This window comes from Xenopus laevis, chromosome 5S, assembly GCF_017654675.1.
Source record: "Xenopus laevis strain J_2021 chromosome 5S, Xenopus_laevis_v10.1, whole genome shotgun sequence".
Classification (NCBI taxonomy): Eukaryota; Metazoa; Chordata; class Amphibia; order Anura; family Pipidae; genus Xenopus; species Xenopus laevis.
This window is the reverse complement of record NC_054380.1, coordinates 15,404,422-15,426,643: the sequence shown is the minus strand read 5'-3', so window position 1 is coordinate 15,426,643 and position 22,222 is coordinate 15,404,422.

Sequence of the window (22,222 nt, the reverse complement as noted above, 5' to 3'; positions counted from 1 at the left end):
CCTACTCACTTACACAAACACATACCCTTTTCCAAGGATGTAATGGTCCTGTGTGTAGCAAGCTATAACTACCGTGCACCTCCCAAAGGGAATAATTTCATTTTAAGTGAAACAAAAATATTAACAGATAAAAGATCAGCTAACGCACTCCAAGTAGGGAAGTGATGATATTTTGAAGCCCTGATTTTCTCAATATTTTTTATTATGTAAACTCTATGAATTCAATAATATACTAATAAAAATTAAATCGTTTTAAAAATAATATTATTAAAATATGTGTAAAATACACAAAATATGAAATGCAAAAGGGCCTCCATGAAACCTTATATGAGGGGCCCAGTTATTAAAGCAATTTTTTCCTTCTCTCTTTGATCTTTTTTTTCTTCCGCTGTTCTCTCTGCCAAGCTCCTTTCCCTTTCTTCTCCTCTCCTCCCATCTTCTACTTCCAGTAGTATTATGGTACTAATTTAGAATGTAATCCATTAGACTTTAATCCATACATGTGCTATAAGAATATATACATCCATACATGGGTGAGTCCTCTTATAACATATTTTTCCCCAAGACGATAGGCTTAACTTATATTACTGGTTTGCTAGACTGACTATACTTGTAGAGAGCATTTTCCTAAACAGCAGCTCTCAAACACAGTTAGTATATTAACATCTGATCTTCGGTGTCAGTTACCCTTTTAGTTTTAATCAACATCATTGAATGTGAATGGCTTAATACAGCCAAACTCTTGTTACTAATAAACTTCTGCGAGTGAAAAGTGTCTCTCTGTATTAGCTAAAGAGAGGACTCTGTCAAATTCTAATCACTTCAGGTTTGACATGACCTTTCTTGGATACTTGAGTAAAGAAAATAAATCTTCAAGCTGTCTTGGTTCCACTATTACATTATTTTAAGTATTTGAATAATCATACTTCTGGAAGAAAGCTTGCCCGTGAATACTTCAGTGTCACCCTTGTGAAAACAAGGTTTCCGCTTTACTTGTTGGGGCACATTTACCTAGGGTCATATATCGAGGGTTAATTAACCCTCGATATTTGACCATCGAAGTAAAATCCTTCCACTTCGACTATCGAAGTCGAAAAGGATTTACCGCTATTCCTACGATCGAACGATCGAAGGAATAATTGAAGGATTTTAATCCATCGATCGAAGGATATTCCTTCCATCAGAAAGTTGTTAGGAAGCCTATGGGGACCTTCCCCATAGGCTAACATTGGCCTCGGTGAACTAGGGGGGGGGGCGAATAATTTTTTAAAGAGACAGTACTTCAACTATCGAATAGTCGAATAGTCGAACGATTTTTAGTTCGAATTGTTCGATTCGAAGTCGAAGGTCATAGTCGAAGGTCGAAGTAGCCCATTCGATGGTCGAAGTAGCCAATAAAACCATTCGAAATGTGAACTATTTTTCCTCTATTCCTTCACTCGAGCTAAGTAAATTGGCCCCCCTTATTATTCAATGTGTTAATATAGAATATGCAAAAACAATTAAAATTGGAAAATGGAGATACCAAGGTCCGTTCAACATTTTATCTATTTATTGTCCATCCCCTACTTCATTTTTCTACCAATCTATCTTCTCATTTTCGTTCTCTTGTCTTTTACATCACTAATTCCTTCATGTTCCTCCTTCCAATTTTCAAATCCTCATATCTGGAACTGGAATCTCTTAAGGACATGGAAGTCAGTGTTTTTCTAAATACATTTTCAGGGAACAGTTTGTGTTATGACAGGCAAAGGATGATACAAATAGCAACCAATCAGATTGGTAAGATAAAAAGGAGTTACCGATTGCAGCACTGAAATGTAACAGTTATGATATTGCCGAAACAACAGAATGTGTAGCATCCACTGGAAATCAATGGTGTTTTGTTCATTGAGGCTTACCTTGAACCTATACACCTATGACATTTTGGGGAGTTATTTACTAAAACTAGAGTTTTTCTCTTTGGAAAATAATTAGGGATGGGCAAATTTTTTCGCCTTGTTTCACAGCGGAAATGGCACCAATAGGGTTGTATGGCGTTGTTCGTCAAAAAAAAAACGCCCGTCAAAAAATTATCGGCGGAGGTGAATTTTTGGCGAAATGAAGCAAGTCAAATTTCGCCCATCCCTAAAAATAATCCAACCAAACTCCCAAACCCGATATCCCTTATAGCCATCAATCTTTTTTTTCGAATGAAAATGGGGAGAAAAAGCATTGCAACAAAATTTAGCATTAATTTAAATTGTGCACCTTTTCGAATTGACGCCAAGAAAACTCAACTTTTTCAAATTGTTGTCCAAAACTGAATAATTTGGATTATCGAATTTTAATTTGGATTATCGAATTTTAAATGATTTTAACCTTTATAAAATGGAGTATTTTCTGAATCAAATTGTTAGAAATTTCTGGGTATAATAAATATCGAAAAAAACCATTTTCCTCTAAAACATTGAGGTTTTCCCTTTTAAAACTTAACTAGAAAAATTTGAGTTTTAGTAAACAACCCCCTTAATATCTATGCCTTTTCACTGACAAATATTCCAATATGTTCAGGTCCAAACCAGTGGAAAAAGGTTAAACATTTTTATAGTTTAGTCAAAGCTTAATTGTTACTGGTGCTGAAATGTATTTCAGTGTTTGGTCAATTTTATCAATATCCAGTCAAGCAGATAAAGGGCCCTGTGAGGTCCGAAACGTTGCCTGTCTACTTTGTATGAGCCAATAAATTGCACAACCAAAGAATTTGATTCATTTATCAGTGTGCAGCAGCCCATTGGATTGTATCCAGTCAAGCAGAGTCATACATAATAGATAAATAAATAGCACTAGGGATGGGTGAATTTGACCCGTTTTGTTTCTTCAAAAAATCGCTGCCGGCCCATTAAAGTCTATGGGCATAATAAAATTTTGACGCGCAACGCCATACAAATCTATGTGCGTCATTTCCACTGCGAAACAAGGCAAAAATATTCGCCCATCCCTAATGAGCGCATTTTTTCCCAGGCATTGACTCGCTGCAAAATTCCGCAGTTTGCCATCTGTGAATTTTTTACTGAAATTGTGGCAAAAATTGCAAAAAAAATTTTCACCACAAAAAAAAAGTCACCAAGATAAAATTGTTGCAGAGACAAAAAAAATTGGCATAAGAAAAAATGCCAATTGACTTTAATGCATTTGGACAAAATTATACAGAAAAAAAAGATGCCAAGACAAAAAAGTTGCCACTGTTAAAACGTACGTTGACTTTAATGAATTCGGAGTGAGGAAAAAATTGTAGGGCACGTAAAAAAAAAATGACACCTATTGAAAGGAAATGCGTTTGTAGGGTTTTCAATGCCCTCCCCCCTTCAGAATTCAGATGTCTTCTCTGCTAAGATAAGCCAACTCAACCCAAGTCCCTGTTCAACCTCACGCCAGATCGAGAAAGGATGGGTTAGGGTGAATAGGTGAGTCGAAAATTTTCTGCCCATCTTAATTCTAAGTGATGTTCAGTAGAAGGCTGTACATATCACACACACACACAAATTACATAAAAAGAATTTGTTGAAAAAAAATACAGCCCTACTAATTAGAGCTTGTGGCCTGTACATCTACAGAAGGTATAGTTAGCCTACAGCTCTGCAACTCTAGACACATCATCCAGTTGCTGATGGCTGACTCAGGGTTCTTGTTGTTCAGGCTAAAGACCTACTGTTGTTGTTTTATAAATCTTGTACAATTATGATAAAGCCGGAGAAGATCTGCAACTTGAAGAACCAACAACATAATCATCTCTCAACACATTGTCTATATACATGGACATTAAGGTCCATACTATTATTGATGCATCCTTGACAACTTCATTGAGCATCTTTCTGGAACAGTTATTACACTTAATAATAACTATAATAATTAAAGCAGTGTTCATCCCAGAGGAGTTTGAATTGTAATACGGGTATGGGACCTGTTATCCAGAATGCTCAGGACCTGGGGCTTTCTGGATAACGTCTCTTTCCATAATTTGGATCTTCATACCTTACGTCTAGCAGAATATCATGTAAACATTAAATACACCCAATAGGCTGGTTCTGCTTCCAATAAAGATTCATTATATGTTAGTTTGGCTCTTGTACAGTGTCATGTTTTGTTATTAAAGAGAAAAAGGAAATAATTTTTGAAAATTTGGATTATTTGGATAAAATGGAGTCTATGGAGCACGGCCTTTTCAGTAATTTCTGAGCTGTCTGGATAATTGTTGATCTCCTATTTACACAAACATCATTTGTTTGATGTATAAACCATTCAAAAGTGGTTAAAATATATGCTAATGTTAGCCTTAAAGGGCACCAATCATGACCAAATCATTTTATGTAAATACACTATGTGAAAGTTCAAGAAATCCAATTTTTAGTTAGAATTGATTGTATATTGTAAATGATCAGCTCACTATTCCTTCTGCAAGATCTCCCCCATCTTCACTGCAGTACTAGCTGAGGCAGCCATCTTGGATTTTACTGGCTCCTCCTACCTATATCTTCCCAGCCAACTGCAGCTCTGAAATCTCGCACATGCTCAGTTGAAATTCAAATCAGCCAAACTTGTGTGTTTAGCTGCTGTTCAGTAGTGCTGCCACCTGCTGGAAGTTAGTGTGTGCCCTTCATTTGCATAATAACATCACCAGCAGGGGACAAGAGAGGGAAATCTTGTGATACTTCTAGTGGAGGAGTTTACTTAAACAAGGCATTCTGGGTAGAATACTCAAAGCAGTGTTACAATCTAAGCATGCTCCTGAAATTTGCATATTAGAGTCTCTGTCATAGTCTCATAGTCTCAATATGGCCTCCGAAAGTTGGCCAGATCTCGATCGGATGGGACAAAAAATCCCGTCGGATCGCAGATCTATTCGTTGATGCGGTCCCGCGATCCGACCACCCATTGGTATTCGTTAGGATCCGATCGTTGGGCCCTAGGGCCCACGATCGGATCAGCCCGATATTGCCCACCTCAAGGTGGGCATATCGGGGAAAGATCCGCTCGTTTGACAACATCGCCAAACGAGCGGATCTCTCAGTGTATGGCCACCTTAACTCCATCCTTTCTTCTACCATTTGTGGGGGAAAATAAGAAGTACATTGGTCATATTTCTTTGTTTTCATTACATACCACGATTTAGCATTTAATTTGAAAGCCAACATCTTAGTGTGATCTAATGCTATCCTTGACTCTCTGAATACTTTGAATGCTGTAATGTCATATTGCTCTTGTCAATTCCATAATAAAACAAAAGTTACATTGAACCTGATGGACTTTGGTCTTTTTTCAACCCAATTTAATTATGCAACTATATAACCTATTGTCAAAATCTGGTAATATCAATATCTGCAAATTATGGGTTGGATTACAAATATAAATAAAAGCAACTGAAACCCCGCTAGTAAAAAAATGATACTAGATATTATATAGACCCATGTGTTGCAGGTTGCATGCAAACAGGGCTATGGTCTTATTATTCAAACCCAAAAGCACATTTTTACATCAATGATGGCATCTCTGTAATGTTCTGTATGTTTGCGGCAGACCTTGCGGCAGACCTGACCCATTTCTTCAGTCTTTAGCATGAGCTAAGGGGTTAATCAAAAATGTGCCACAAGAAAATACAAGAGGGAACAACGATTGACAGTCGCCACATTTGTATTCCGTCTGGCGGGACGAAGCCAAATTGCAGGTTATTTTTTGAACCATTTGTCAGGGGAGAAAGGCCATTTTCTGCTTTCATCAAATGCTCTGAACGACTTTTAGTCATCGGGGGCCTCTCCCTTTCCCCTCTCCTTTCCCTCCGAGTGCTCAGATGTGAGCGGCACCTTTGATGTAACACTTTAAGCACATCAGAAAAAGAGGCGCATTTTAAAAATAGGCACAGATGACATCACTTCAAATGCCCTTTTTTGTGAGAATAGAGGCAGTTTCTTCTCAAAAAGTATTACCATGAATAAAATAAAGATCTATTTTTCCCACTTACGCACATTACAGTTTGCACAGTCAGCATTTGGCTACATACAATGGGTAGTAGCAATGACTAGGCACTTTGATACGTGTATACTGAAGCTTTCTGAGCAACAATATTCAATATATATATTTTTCAAGAAATTATTATGATATATTTCATATAGTGGACAAATGCCAAATTTGGGCATATTTGAAGGGGTTGATCTCCTTTAAATTAACTTTTAGTATGATGTAGAAAGTGATATTCTGAGACAATTTGTAATTGGTTTTCATTTTTTAACATTTGTGTTTTTTGAGTTATTTAGCTTTTTATTCAGCAGCCCTCCAGTTTGCAATTTCAGCCACCTGGTTGCTAGGGTCCAAATTACCTGATAACTGATCTTTCTGTAATTTGGAACTTCATGCCTTAAGTCTACTAGAAAATCATATAAACATGAAATAAACCCAATAGGCTGGTTTTGCTTCCAATAAGGATTAATTATATCTTAGTTGGGATCAAGTACAAACTACTGTTTTATTATTACAGAGACAAAGGAAATACTTTTTTAAAATTTTGGATTATTTGGAGAAAATAGAGTCTATGGGAGATCCCCATGCCATCCCGTAATTTGGAGCTTTCTGTATAATTGGTTTTCGGATAATGGAAACCATACATGTATAATTCATCCTTATTGGAAGCAGAGCTAGCCTACCAGGGTTATTTCATGTTTCAATGATTTTCTAGTAGACTTAGGTTAAGAAGATCAAATGCTCTAATGCGCATGCGCAGCTGCACGAAGATAGAGAAAGATGGAAGAAGATCGCTCCATGGTGCTCACTGGTGTAACCCGGGGCCGGAGCAGTTTTCTGCTGAAAGGAGCACCGGCCAGGGGTTTCAGGTAAGTCAATACAATCACTTAGGGGTGCCTAACATTTTGCAGTCCAAGTACAAGACAACTTTCCTTCTTCTTTAATAAAAATAATTAAACAGGAGGGTAATTTATTCGAGCTGTTTGATGACAGTGTCTTGAGATGTACCAGCTAAAAGTCTACTGGTAGATCCCGATCTACCTCTTGGGCACCCCTGTCTTATAGGATAATATAAACTTTTTGTTCATTTTGGCTTCCAATCGAGTGGGGGCTATTATGTTTTTATCATCAGATTTATTTTTTATCTTTTTTTTTTAAATCTTGAAATAAAGAGAATATAGTTCTCCTTTCTCTGTCAATGGCACGAAGTGCATAAGAATGTCGCATTAGCCATTTTATCTTCCTCTGCTAATCCAGATAGCAACAGAGATCCGGCTCATGCCAAGATATTACATCACTTCACTTAGCACTGACCAACCAAATGACCTCGTTTGAAAATTCTGTTCGTGCGGCGAGTGAAAGATGCAATCGAGACTATATATATTTCATGCAGACGTCTCCACCATTAGCGTGTTATTATGTAAATAACTTAGTAGCTATAAAGTTTTATGCCTTTTAATTTAAACTTTGAGGTATATATGCAAAAACTGTCATGGAGGGGGCGGCTTCTGCATCATTGGAATATTTGCACAGTGGCAGAGCATAGATTGTAAGCAGCCCAAAAATAGATAGAAGCTGGGCAGATCTCTGAGGCTGGAGCAGCGTGTAACAATGCAACACATACAGCTCACTGCATTTCCCATCAGGACAAATGTAATAAAAGTAGCAGAACTTTTTAAAATCTGTCCAATTAAAAGGTTGTTGGGGAATCTTGTGTTATATGGTGCTAGCTAAATATAGTGTCTGAAAATGAAAATGATAAGTTCATCAAGCGAAAAACAGTTCAGCAATCTTTAGCTACGTAACTCATCTTCAGCACCCTGTAGGTTCAGAATCTCTCTCTCTCTCTCACTCTCTCTCTCTCTCTCTCTCTCTCTCTCTCTCTCTCTCTCTCTCTCTCTCTCTCTCTCTCTCTCTCTATATATATATATATATTATATATATATATATATATTATATATATATATATATATATATATATATATATATATATACACACACACACAGGTATATGATCCCTTATCCGGAAACCCAATATCCAGAAAGCTCCGAATTCCGGAAGTCTCCCATAGACTCCATTTTATCCAAATAATCAAAATTTTTAAAAATTATTTACTTTTTCTCTGTAATAATAAAACAGTAGCTTGTAATTGATCCCAACTAAGATATAATTAATCCTTATTGGAAGCAAAACCAGCCTATTGGGTTTATTTCATGTTTAAATGAATTTCTAGTAGACTTAAGGCATGCAGACCCCAATAACGGAAAGATCCGTTATCCGGAAAACCCCAGGTCCCGAGCATTCTGGATAACAGGTCCGATACCTGTATATATATATAATAAACACACCCGGGGGGGAGTGAGCCAGGAACAAGGAATGACGGGGCCATAACAGGGCTAGGAATGAGGGAACCGGAAAATGAGATTAAGGATTATGGGGGTTGTAGTTCCTGGGTTGCTATTGGGTTGGGTAGAGACGCGAAGGGTTAAACGAGGAAGGAAGTGAAGAGAGCACATGCTCTTTTACCTTGAACAGCTTCCGCCAGCCCTCTCCAGAATAAAGGGGTAGTTGGGTAAGGGAGGAGTGTTAAGGGGAGGCGGTGAGAGTGGTAACAAATGTAGGGCTTAACAGGGGTTAGGCCTGGGGCCAAAGTGATGGAAGGGGCCCAGTGGAAGGGGCATGAGTTACAGAGAGAAGCCGCATCTAGAAAGGACAGCAGGCGGGCCCCTCTTTATTGGGTACAATTCTTTGCAGCCTTCAGAGGCTAAGTAAGTTTGCACATGTTATTTCCTCATTGAGCAGAGGTGTCACTAAGGATGTGCACAGACAAAGGGGACAAGGAGTCAGAGGGAACACACTGGGCAGCTATAGGTCACTGAACTGTTTGAAAGCCGCCTTTTTTTGTCGTTTTGTGACATTTAAAGGGACCTCTTACCCAGACATAAAAAGCTGTAGAATAAAAGTCCTTCTTAAATAAACACAAATATTTTTTTTATTAAAACATGCATATCTGTTATAAACGTATTTAAAAGTCTATATATTGCCTGCCCCCAGCGTCGGACTGGGCCTGCAGCCTGAGGGGGCCCTTCCCCCGGGCCCCCCAGCTGCAAAGTCCTCTCTATGCTGCCACTAGGGTTGCCACCTGGCCTGTATTTTACTGACCTGGCCAGTAAAAATAATCCTAGATGCCAATGTTATTAATAGGAAAATACAGCAAGAATATAGGAAGGCCGGTAATTTTTTTTGCCCAGTGTCCTGCTGGCCTAGTTTGACCCTGCCTGACCCTGCCCTATTTCTGAAGGTGGCCATAGTCGTAACAATTACGATCTTTCTTGGAAAACATCTTTCCAGAAAAGATTGTTCATTTCAATACACACGTGTAACATACCTCCCAACATTTTGGAAGTAAAAAGAGGGACAAAAAATTTTTTTCCGCACATAGCGCAGCAATTTTTTTGACCACACCCTTTCTGTGGCCACACCCCCTAATTACCATGTTTGTTTTACAAAATTTGGCAGGTTATGAAAGTTTGAAAATATTTCTCCTTATCTAAACTGTGTTTTTGTGTCTCAAAATTGTTACAAAGTATCTTATTTGCACCTGTTACCTATTCTGGGCTCTCTGCTAAAAGCCAATTAGGTGAGAAACTTTGTTTCTTTTTCTGGCTGTTCAGTGCAGAGAAAAGAGGGACTTTCCAGTACAAATGAGGGACTGCGGGTTGAGCTGTCAAAAGAGGGACTGTCCCTCCGAAAAAGGGACAGTTGGGAGGTATGGTGTAGAGCTGAATCATCAGATATACAGGGAGAAACAATAGAATTCTACCTGTATCTGACGATTCAGCACTAACAATGGCCAATGTTTGGGTCCCTTTAAAGGCAGCCAATCAAAGTTTTCCGTCCAGCCCAATTGACGAGCTGACCGATATCCAAGTCTTCTGACAATAGCAGTCCAATCTTTTCCCGCCACACACCCACCGAATATCATACGAAAATTTGTTTTGTTTGATTTTTTTTGGCCACCTTAATAAACCAGATAATATCGTATGAAACGATATTACTTTCAAGTTATCTTCTTCGTTTCCTAGATGTCTCTGCCCTCCTTATAGTCCCCTCAGTACCATCTATTTGTGTAGCCAGTACATGGCCATGGCAATCAGGTATCCCATTCTGGCACATAAACAGGATTTTGGCATGATGCAAAGTTTGCCTTAATAACGTTGTACACAAAATGGCGCCTGTCTGCTTGATATAATTGTATAATTCCAAGACTAAAGAAAACAAGACTGAAATCATTTATTTAGTAAGTGAAGTTTACTTTGCCTAACATCATAAAATATGATTGAATTATTGCTTTGGGTGACAAGTTCCCCTTTAGGTGGGGGTAAATAAGAAACAACATACATGTATGGGATCTGTTATCCAGAAACCCATTATTCAGAATTATTGGAATTATGGAAAAGGTGTCTCCCATAGACTCCGTTATAATCAAATAATCCAAGTTTTTTCAAAATGATTTCTCTGTAATAATAAAACAGTAGCTTGTACTTGATCCAAACTAAGATATAATTAATCCTTATTGGGAGCAAAACCAGCCTGTTGGGTTTATTTAATGTTTCTAGTGATGGGCGAATTTATTTGTCAGGTTCGAATTTGCAACGAATCTCCGCATTTCGTAGAGGCGAATAAATAAGCGAATTTTCAGTGAAAATTTACCGGCGTCAATATTTTTTCCGACGCCAGTGATAGAATCGACGCAGCTAACAATTTAGATGCCGATGATGATTTGACGCTGACGCCAGCGCTAAAATCGGCATTTCCCAAACTTTCCGCCCGTTTCGTGAATTTTGCTGGAAATTCACAAAATACGTGACAAAGTGAAATGGGACAAATTCGCCCATTACTAAATGTTTCTGCTTTTTGTTCAAAACCTTGTTTCCTCTTTTCTATTAGCAGACCAATGCCCTTTGTATTAAAGGAAGAATTCCTTCTCCAGATGACAGACTTTCAGACTATCAGAATTAGTTAATACACACAGAACTAATGATGTAGTTGAAGAACATCTCAGACACGGATCCAACTTAGTTAATTATATTAAAAGGACTTACTTAGTATTGAGTTAAACCTCTAATCCTAAACGGGCCAAAGTCATCCCATTACAGACAAAACATGGTGAAAAGTCAATGTAGCTGCAAGAGGGCTGTAGGAAATCCTTTATTCTAATGTCAAACCATCACATATATGAGTTTGATATGAGGGCTATTTAGTATGGGAGCTGATGTATAGGTAGTTGAAACATACTGGTACAATAAACAGTGAGAGTTGAACAAAAATGACCCACTTTTCCTACTGAAATCAATGTGGGATCACTGATATTTAGACACTGGGAACTCTACAGATGTATTAACTCAAGAACAGTCTGTCGTGGACCCCCAATGGCACTGTTGCCTACTGATAACCAGAATTTCAAATCATTATTTTTAAAGACCAGCCTGATCCTTAGGGGCCCATTTACTTAGCTCGAGTGAAGGAATAGAACAAAAAATACTTTGAATTTCGAATGGTCGAATATGGCTACTTCGACCATCGAATGGGCTACTTTGACCTTCGACTACGACTTTGACTTTAAATCGAACGATTCAAACTAAAAATCGTTCGACTATTCGACCATTCGATAGCGAAGTACTGTCTCTTTAAAAAATACTTCGACCCCCTAGTTCGCCACCTAAAACCTCCCGAGGCCAATGTTACCCTATGGGGAAAATCCTTCGATCAATGGATTAAAATCCTTCGAATCTTTCGATTTTTCCTTAGATTGTTCAATCGTAGGAATTGTGGTAGATCCTTCGACTTCGATATTTGAAGTCGAAGGATTTATATTCGTCAGTCAAGTATCGTGGGTTAATTAACCCACGATATTCGACCCTATGTAAATCTGCCCCTTAGTGTATTGTATATGGGCACATTTGCCAAGGATCCAATCATTTTCCAAACTGGTCAAATTACTTGATCTTCTACGGTCAGTCCAGCATTATATAACTGGTAAATAGAGAGTCCTCCAATGCTAGCGCAGACAATGGTATCGCCTGGCCTTTTGAGCATTTCTCCTCCTATATATATATAGTGTTGGACATTCTCTGAATTTATTTTTACTCAATGTGTGGTGTTGCTAACATCCTCTTAATTTACGCATAGACAGTGATTAAAATGCAGTGGGTGGTTTTTAGCTTTATTTTGGTTCCCGTGTTTCTAAGTGGAAATAAAAACATTTATGCTATAGTGTCGGCATAAAGCGAATGAGGATTCTGGAAGCCATAAATTAGCCAAGAATTAAATCAAGTAATTATCTTATAATTAGAAAAAAAAATCCAGCCGGCAAATTAGCCAACGTTATTGATGATAATTTGGAAACCCTCTGTCTCATGGATGTCTCCATCCTCACAAGCATACAAGATCTATTTACTTCTTAGGGCAGAGACACGCTCAGATTTGGGGAGATTAATCACCCTGCAACAAATCACCTCTTCTTCGGGGCGACTAATCTTTCCGAACTGACTTCCGTCGGCTACAGTTTATTTACATACTTTATATATCAAACAAAAGAATCTCTGCAAGCCAACAGAGGGTGGGGGGTTCAACCACTGTTTATAGTCAAGAAGAAATAGTCCTCATCAGTGTTTTTTTTAAGGGCAGAGACACACGCTCAGATTTGGGGAGATTAGTCGCCTGGTGACAAATCTCCTCTTCTTCAGGGCAACTAATCTCCCCAAACTGTCTCCTGCCAGCTAGAATCAAAATCGCCGGCGGGATGCCTATTGATTTGCTTTGTTTTCCGAAGTCGCCTCACGCGGAAACTTCTGGCGACTTCGGAAAACAAAGCCTGCCGGCGATTTTGATTCTAACTGACAGGAGGCAGTATGGTGAGATTAGTCGCCCCTAAAAAGAGGAGATTAGTCGCCGGGCGAGAGATTCTTTCGTTTGATATATATGTAAATAAACTGTACAAACACATCCCCTTCAGAACAAACTCATGTGAGATTTTATACTGTTTAGCAATGTTCCCGCTATGATGTGGGCACTTGCACAAATTTCGAGGTTGGCACATGCAAACAATTGTGGTGCACTCAAAGAAATGTGTGTGAAAAACCTACATTTTCCATCTATTCTGACCTGCGCACACAGTTTTTAAAAAATGCACACACAAGTTTAAAATGTGCACACAAAAGATTTTTTTATTTAGATGCAGGGAAGGAATTCGATTTCAGGTTTTTAATTTAGATTCTTCTAAACCCCGTCATAAATAATTCTACAATCACTGGCTACAAAATACACTGAATCTTTATTTATTTTTTTTGCATCTGTTTATTGCAATTCTAGAATAAATCATTGGGGATCAGCCATGTTTCCTGTCCAGCAGGACTGCTTAATCATTGTTAGTAGGTAAAATCATCTGTAACGACTAATCCAAAAAGAAGATTATATTTATTTTGGCTACAGTCACTTGCAATTCGTTAAAATAAACAAAGCCTTTTCATTAGCCCCCTGCTGATGTCCTCATAACAGCCATCTCCACAGTCTCAATGCACAGAGCTGCACATATGTAGTACAGGCGCAGATGACAGGCTTGCAGTGATGAAGAGAATATTGAAGACTACGTCCCCTATCCCTTTGTTTTCTTTAAATAAACAGGCTTTCTTTCCAGAATTATAGGGCTCAAAGGGATCCTGTCATAACTTTTATGGTGTCGTTTTTATTTCTAAATTACATTGTTAAAAACGGCAAATAATTCACTCTACCATGTAAAATTTAATTCCTAACCAGACAAGTGTATTTTTTTTTAGTTGTAATATTGGTGTGTAGGCACCATCTCAGTTCATTTTGCCTAGTCATGTGCTTTCAGACAGGCTATTGTTTCTCCTACTCAGTGTAACTGAAGAAGTCGCAGTGGGACATGGATTTTTACTACTGAGTGCTGTTTTTATATCTATATAAAATTAAGCGTAGGACTGGCCAGATATGGGATGACTTTGACGTAGTTGTTCAGCTTAAATATATTGCAATATATGGACAAACAATCCCTGTGTTGTTTAAAGGGTAAGGCATTTTTCAGTAGCAGTATGCACAAAATGTCTCTGTCTTAATTATATTGATAATGGGTTGAGTGCAGAGGACTCTTGTATTTGACTATATGTATTTTGTGGTCACGGCCTCGTTGCGCCCCCGCCTGGTATTTTTAAGAAGTGGTGGTGAGCACAGCTTTCCCTTGTTTGCTGTTCTTATATCTACCAGGGAACTGTTTTCAGTACAGAAGTCTGCACTATTAACTGATGCATTTTGAAAAAAAAAAAACACATTTTTCCATGACAGTATCCTTTTAAGGTGAAACAATAGGTTGTCTATTGGGTGTAGACTAATGTTTTGGCTAATCCACTAGTGCCAAAGTGCTGGCTTTGTGTGTATATATATATATGTATATATATATATATATATATATATATATATATATATATATATATATATATATATATATATATATATATATATATATACACACACACTTATGCGACCAGCTATCCAGAATGCTCGCAAACTGGGGTTTTTCCGGAATAACGGATCTTTGCATGATTTGAATCTTTGTACATCAAGCGGGTTATTTATTAATTTGTTTTAAAGGGAAAAACATTTATTTCTAGGATTTGAATCCATCGATTTAATGATTTTCCTTCGATACCAAATTGGCTTGAAAGCATATGGGGACTTTCCCCCTAGGCTAACATTGATGCTCGGTAGGTTTTAGGTGGCGAAGTAGGTGGTCGAAGTTTATTTTAAAGAGACAGTACTTCGACTATTGAATGGTCGAATAGTCTAACAATTTTTAGTTCGAAACGTCAATTCGAAGTCGAAGTCGTAGTCGAAGGTCGAAGTAGCCAATTCGATGGTCAAAGTAGCCAAAAAATTATTTTGAAATTCTAAGTATTTTTTATTCCATTCCTTCACTCGAGCTAAGTAAATGTGCCCCTAAATGTAAACCCAAAATTACAATTTTACCTAATGGGGAAAAAAAATTCTTAACTCTGACATTTGGCAAAATTTTATCTTTGGGTTTCAAATAAAAAGCCTGAAACGTTGCTGAAATCATTAAGACATACAACAGTGACATGGAACAGCAGATGGTACATCCACCACAGTTCATAAAGATGTGGCAATACAGGAAAATATGCCATGGGTCAACACAGCGATCATGTTACACCTAGGGGCAGATTTATTAAGTGAATTCGAGGGAATTTTCACAGTAAAAAAATTCGAAATTCTAAGTAATTTTTTGGATACTTCGACCATTGAATAGGATACTACGACTTTGAATTTACTTCGATTCGAAGTAAAAATCGTTCGAATATTTGACCATTCAATAATCGAAGTACTGTCTCTTTAAAAAAAACTTCAACTTCAATACTTTGCCAAATTAAACCTGCCGAAGTGCTATGTTAGTCTATGGGGACCTTCTACAGCAGTTTTCTAAGTCTTTAGAGGTTGAAGGAAAATCCTTCGATCGATCACTGAAAAATCGAACGATTCGAACAATTTAATCGTACGATCGAACGATTTTCGTTCGATTGCCAAATTCGGTAAAAAATCCTTCGAAGTCGAAGTATTTTAATTCGATGGTCGAATTTCAAAAATTCTTCTACATACCCATACCTGCATACCCATACCCATTTAATTTGAAAGTACAAAGAAGGGACATTTTACATAGTAACTGTGACCGTTAAAACGGGGTCTCCACATTCCCATTTCCTAACTGATTTAGATTTAATAATATATTTCCCTTTAAGAGAATTTCAGATCAGTTCCCTCTCCATGGCTGTAAGTTATTGCCTGTTGGGTATTATATTAATTGCTAAATAATTAGAAAAAAGTATGTTTGCCCTTATTACTGAGAACTCATTTAATTTTGTTCTTCCACCTGGGAGGAACAATTTCATTTTTTAATGATTCACAGATAAGAACTTTAAAAAAAAGCCAGATGGGGTATCCATACAAATCAAGCTGCTTTAACAATTATTCATCTCACACACTGCCAGCTTCTAATGACAGGCAAAAAAAAATTAAGTGCATCTGGACGCTAAATGAATATCTGAAATAGTGTACGGATTTGGAAAAATAACAAATTGCATTCACTTCTATTATATCATCAGGGAAATAGGGAGAGAAAAATAACATGCATGTCATGGGCCAATTGATCAAAGGCTGAGATTTAATCTTCATTAAGGCTGAGATTTATTTCAACAAAAAATAAGAAAAAAACTCAGAATGGAATTTACATTAATAGAAATGTTTCTATCACTCCATTTACTCGAGAATTTAATGGGGTTATTTACTAAACTTCGAATGCAAAAATCACGTAAAATTCTTGAAATCGGACTTTTGAAAATCACAAATTTTTCGGACTTTATTAAACCAAGAGAATGGAATATCCAGAATCTTGGACCTTTCGAGGTTGCATATAATCAATGGGAGAAGTCCCAATGATTTTTTGATGTGTGCTGGGTTTCGTGCAATATCCCGAAGTTTTCGGTGAAAAATCCGAAAAAAATAGTGAAAATCTGATTTTTTCCAGCACAGCAAATTTTCGGGAAAATGTAATGATGAATAAGCGAAAAAAACTTGAGCGGGTTTGATCGGAGTTTGTAGCATAAAATATTGAGATAAATTCGGACTTTGATAAATAACCCCATAAGAGTTGCTTCACCTTTAAAGGCTATGGTGTCCATGCACAATGTGAGCATTTTCAAAACATTTAAGCTTCTTAAATTTTCACCTATTATTTCAAATTCTTTTTCAAGTCATTTGTTAGTCGGCGTCAAATCAAAAAAGTTGCATGATTTGATTTGATGCACTTTTTTGACACAACTTATTGCGCACATGTATTCGGGTTTGGGAGTTTGGTCAAAATTTTTTTAATATAGTGAGAAAACGCCAGTTTTTGTAAATACCCCTCAAAATGTTAATAATTTTTTTTCCCCAGTTCATCAAGAAACAATTTTCAGTGAAACAAAATCATTTAAAAATGTCATAGAAAAAGTCAAAATACTAAGACAATATTTTCATTTTTACAAATAGATGAATTTTATTTCAACGCATGACATTAATAAATACAATATCTAGGGATGAGCGAATCTGAAAATTCGCAAAACAGCAATAAATTCACCAAATTCATTGAAGTCTATGGGCAATAATATTTTTCCCATGCCACAATTTTTTTCACCTATGGAGTCTATGGGTGTCTTTTTCACGGCAAAACCTGGCGAAGAATTTTGCTCATCACTTGGGGGCAGATTTATCAAAGGTCGAATTTCGAAGTGAAATATACTTCGAAATTCGACCATCGACATCAAATATCGAAGTCGAAGTTTTTTTTACCGAATTTGACGGCTTTTCGGTCGAAGTAAAATCCTTCGATTAAATTGTTCGAATCGAACGATTCGATGGACTTCAGAGATCGATCGAAATGATTTTCATTCGACTACAAAAAACTTCGAAAAATGCATTAGAAGGTCCCCATAGGCTAACATAGCACTTTGGCAGGTTTAATTTGGTGAAGTATTGAAGTCGAAGTTTTTTTAAAGAGACAGTACTTCGATTATCGAATAGTCGAATATTGGAACCATTTTACTTTGAATCAAATTCAAAGTTGTAGTAGCATATTCAATGGTTGAAGTATCCAAAAAATTACATCGAATTTCGAATTCCCTCGAATTCACTTCGACCCTTGATAAATCTGCCCCTAATATATCCAATACACATTTCGGAGTGTTCTAATGAGAATTTATGTGATTTTCATATTAAACACGTTCCTCTTAATGTTCATTTATACACTTTATATTCATATAATAAGAGAATTTAAGCCTTTGCAATAAAAGTATAAAAATAAGTCACTTTTACAAAAAATATACGATTCCCTTTAGATTAAATTCCATGTATTTGTCTGGCAAGATAGTCCAACTGGTTTCAGTTGCCCCATGTACGCTTTGAAGGAAATGAAAGGCAACTTCAAGACAAAATAACTCTGTTTATCTTTTTAGGAAAGAGATGTCCATTGGCCTTTGAGCTGACTCTATTCATCATATTAGTATAGGTTCATAGCACAAGCAAAACAGCTGTCTGCTAGAACAGATAATAAAATCTAGCCTGCAAGGATATTCTATACGCAGTGCTTCCTTCAAACATCTTATCAGAGTTCATTCTAAAGGGAAAACTCAGCAACATCTGATACATGTCATCATTTTAGCTTTCTGTGAATTAAAATAATTGTAAAAGAAAATAACAATTACAAGTATTTCAAACACACATTATGGGGCTGATTCAGTATGGGTCGAATATCGAGGGTTAATTAACCCTCGATATTCGACTAGGAATTGAAATCCTTCGACTTCGAATATCGAAGTCGAAGGATTTAGCGCAGAAAATTCGATCAATAGGCTTGCCTAACTTTTTTTGATCGAAGGATTATTCCTTCGATCGAACGATTAAATCCTTCGAATCGAACGATTCGAATGATTTTAATCCAACGATCGAAGGAATATCCTTCCATCAAAAAAAGTTAGGCAAGCCTATGAGGACCTTCCCCTTCTGCCGAACTAGGGGGTCGAAGTTTTTTTTAAAGAGACAGTATTTCGACTATCGAATGGTCGAATAGTCGAACGATTTTTGGTTCGAATCCTTCGATTCGAAGTCGTAGTCGAAGGTCGAAGTAGCCCATTCGATGGTCAAAGTAGCCATATTCGACCATTCGAAATTTGAAGTATTTTTACTTCGAATCCTTCACTCGAATTTAGTGAATCAGCCCCTAATATATTAATATATAATCTTAATATTATGTCTACAATCCTATCACATTTTTATAGGTATGGACAGTTCCCTAGAACTAACTTTGATAGGGGCTGGTCCAAGCAGTAGCAATTTCCCAGGTCGGAAACATTGTGTAGCCTAAAAGAGCTGCAGAAACAAATGCCGAACATCGTTTTTAATTCCTCTAGTTACACGCTATGCATTTTGAAACGGGTTTCTAAGTCCCACAGTGCAAGAGGGAGCTGTATCTGCTCTTATTAAAGGAGAACTAAAGCTTAACTAAAAAAGTAGCTATAAATGTTGTAAATTATGTTTTGTGCTTCTTTACCAGCCCAAGGCCACCACAGCCCTGTAGCAGTAAAGATCTGTGTCTACAAAGATGCCCCTGTAGCTCCCCATCTTCTTTTCTGCTGATTCACTGCACATGCTCTGTGCTGCTTTCACTTACTGAGCTTAGGGACCCACTCACAATATGCAGTACACATAGAATAGAAATGTCACAATATAAGGCTGATTAGTAATTAATACAGATAATTACTACATGGCAGCACAGAAACCAGTGCAATTAGCATCAGAATTTAATAATCAGCACTGTAGCATCAGCTTATATTACAGGGGAAGCTCATTTTCTGCTGGATAATTAGTGACGAGCCCTAAGCTTAGCTTCTCAACAGCTGCTCAGAGCCCACTGAGCATGTGAGTGTCACAGACACTTTCCAAGATGGTGACCCCCTGTGACAAGTTTGAAGTCCTGGATCATTGCTGCTATTGAGATTCTGAAACTTTAGACTGGTGCAATAAGTTCACTATATAAAATATGGCATTTTAAGCTGTATCCATTTTTAGGATTTATTTCTCCTTTAAAAGCAAGAAGAACTTTCCTCCAATATAAATACTGTCCATTGTGCACACCATTACTATTTTAATTTTATTGCGGCTTTCCAGATAATGGATCTTTCCATAACTGTACTAGAAAATAATGTAAATATTAAATATCCCGTTAGGCTGGTTCTACTTCCAATAAGGATTCATTATATCTTAGTTTGGATCAATTACATGTTTTATTATTACAGAGAAAAGGGAAATTTGTATTATTTGGATAAAATGAAATCTATGGGAGACAGCCTTTCCATAATTTGGAGCATTCTGGATAACGAGTTGTCCCAGATAATGGATACCATACCTGTACTAAATACATAAAATCTGTGGCATTACCACCTTGTTTTATTGGGCAGGTAAAGTCTAAAATAGAACAAGGCTAGAAATGCTGTATTTTGGATACTAAATATAAACATGAACTTACTGCACCACAAGCCTAATCAAACAAATAATTTATGCTTTCAAAGTTGGCTACAGGGGGTCACCATCTTGTAACTTTGTTATACATCTTTGCAAGACTAAGACTGTGCACATGCTCAGTATGGTCTGGGCTGTTTAGGGATCATCATAAACAAAGCTGCTTGAGTTCTGCATGGCTGGGAAGTAAGGCAGGGGCTCCCCCTGCTGTTCATAAGTATGATTGTTTCCCTGCTCAGCAGTTAGGGACCATCTGACAATTCCTATCCACAGCAGTAAATGAAGGGAGAATTTCACTGCATACAGTCAGGTTTCTTATAAAAAACGGTACACATTTTTTAATTAAAGTATATTGGAGATAGGTTTATTTTTCATTAAAGAAAGTAAAAATTGGATTTTATTTTTTTCCTTTACATGCCCTTTAAGAAAGATAAGCAAAATTTTTCATCAGGTTTCACCACAAAAAAAGCCCACAGACTCCAAACGGTGAGAAAATTTGAAGTTTAATTTGTTGCGCGTAAAAAAAGATATGTTGTCACCCATTGACTTCAGTGCATTTGGCAAATTTTTTGCTGTTTCGACAATTTGCAATTTTAAGATATTATTGTCTGCATTGGGTTTAGTACAATAAACCAAACATTTTGGGCTTTTCCACAGATTTCACAAAAATTCTGACTTTTCGGGCATCAAATCCGACAATCCAAAAAGATTGTGGTTTTCATGCGACAATCTGAAAATGTTGTGGTTTTTGTCGATCCATTTTTTTTCGTGTTTTTTTTTTTATAAATAAGGGTAAATTGTGGATTTTTAGTAAATAGCCCCCTTAAAGTCATAGTGATTGAATCAATATTTTGCATGAAACACAGATGACAAAATAACAACAAACAAAATACAAACAAAGGTGTGTCAAAGATCATTCATGTTCTGAAAGGCTCATTGTATTTTATTGAATTTTCATCATTTCTGGAATCCATTACCAAGTGTCTCCATTCCCTGACATATCTTATAATAAAAAAAATATTTTTTTAGTTTATGATTGTAAATAGACAATAATCATCAATTACTGAAAAGTGCTGCCTTTACCTCTAATATTCTAATACTATAGTTTTCTACAAGTTTTGTTGTTGCTACCAGCTACAAGTGCTAAGGCAAAACAGCCCTGATGGACATACAGAAATAAAAAAAATCATGGAACTTTTTTGTTGATGGAATGTGTAGCCCTTTCCTTCCTCTCAAGCCAACACTAGCAGTCAAAATCCCTCGCTGACAGCAATGAGTATTTATTGCGGAAGCTTCCGGATTGGCAGCTAAAGAGCATATAGAAAATACCTTTTAATGTGATTAATGCATCTGCTCTGACATTTATCAGACATAAGGGTTTGTAGAAAACAAGTCGATTCTTAAGGGTTTAACATTAATGATGGCAGAAAGAATCCAGCTGGACATATATCCTAAAGGCCTTATTGTAAACCTATTATTCCTTTGACGTCACTACTTAAATATAGATGAAGTACATTAACACCAACTCCGGGAAAAAAAGCTATAAATGTCAAAGAACAGTTACAAAAATGGGAAAGATGGAAAAGAGAGAGAAATAAAAGATTTAGGGGCCGATTCACTATCTTTGAGTGAAGGATTCGAAGGTAAAAAACTTTGAATTTCAAGGGTTTTTTTGGGCTACTTCGACCATCGAATGGGCTACTTCGACCTTCGACTACGACTTCGAATCGAAGGATTCGTAGTAAAAATTGTTCGACTATTCGACCATTCGATAGTCGAAGTACTGTCTCTTTAAAAAAAACTTCAACCCCCTAGTTCGCCATCTAAAAGCTACCGAAGTCAATGTTAGCCTATGGGGAAGGTCCCCATAGGCTTGCCTAACTTTTTTTGATCTAAGGATAATCCTTCGATCGTTGGATTAAAATCCTTCGATTCGTTCGATTCGAAGGATTTTATCGTTCGATCGAAGGAATTATCCTTCGATCGTTCGAACGAACTATCTGCACTAAATCCTTCGACTTCGATATTCGAAGTCGAAGGATTTTAATTCCTAGTCGAATATCGAGGGTTAATTAACCCTCGATA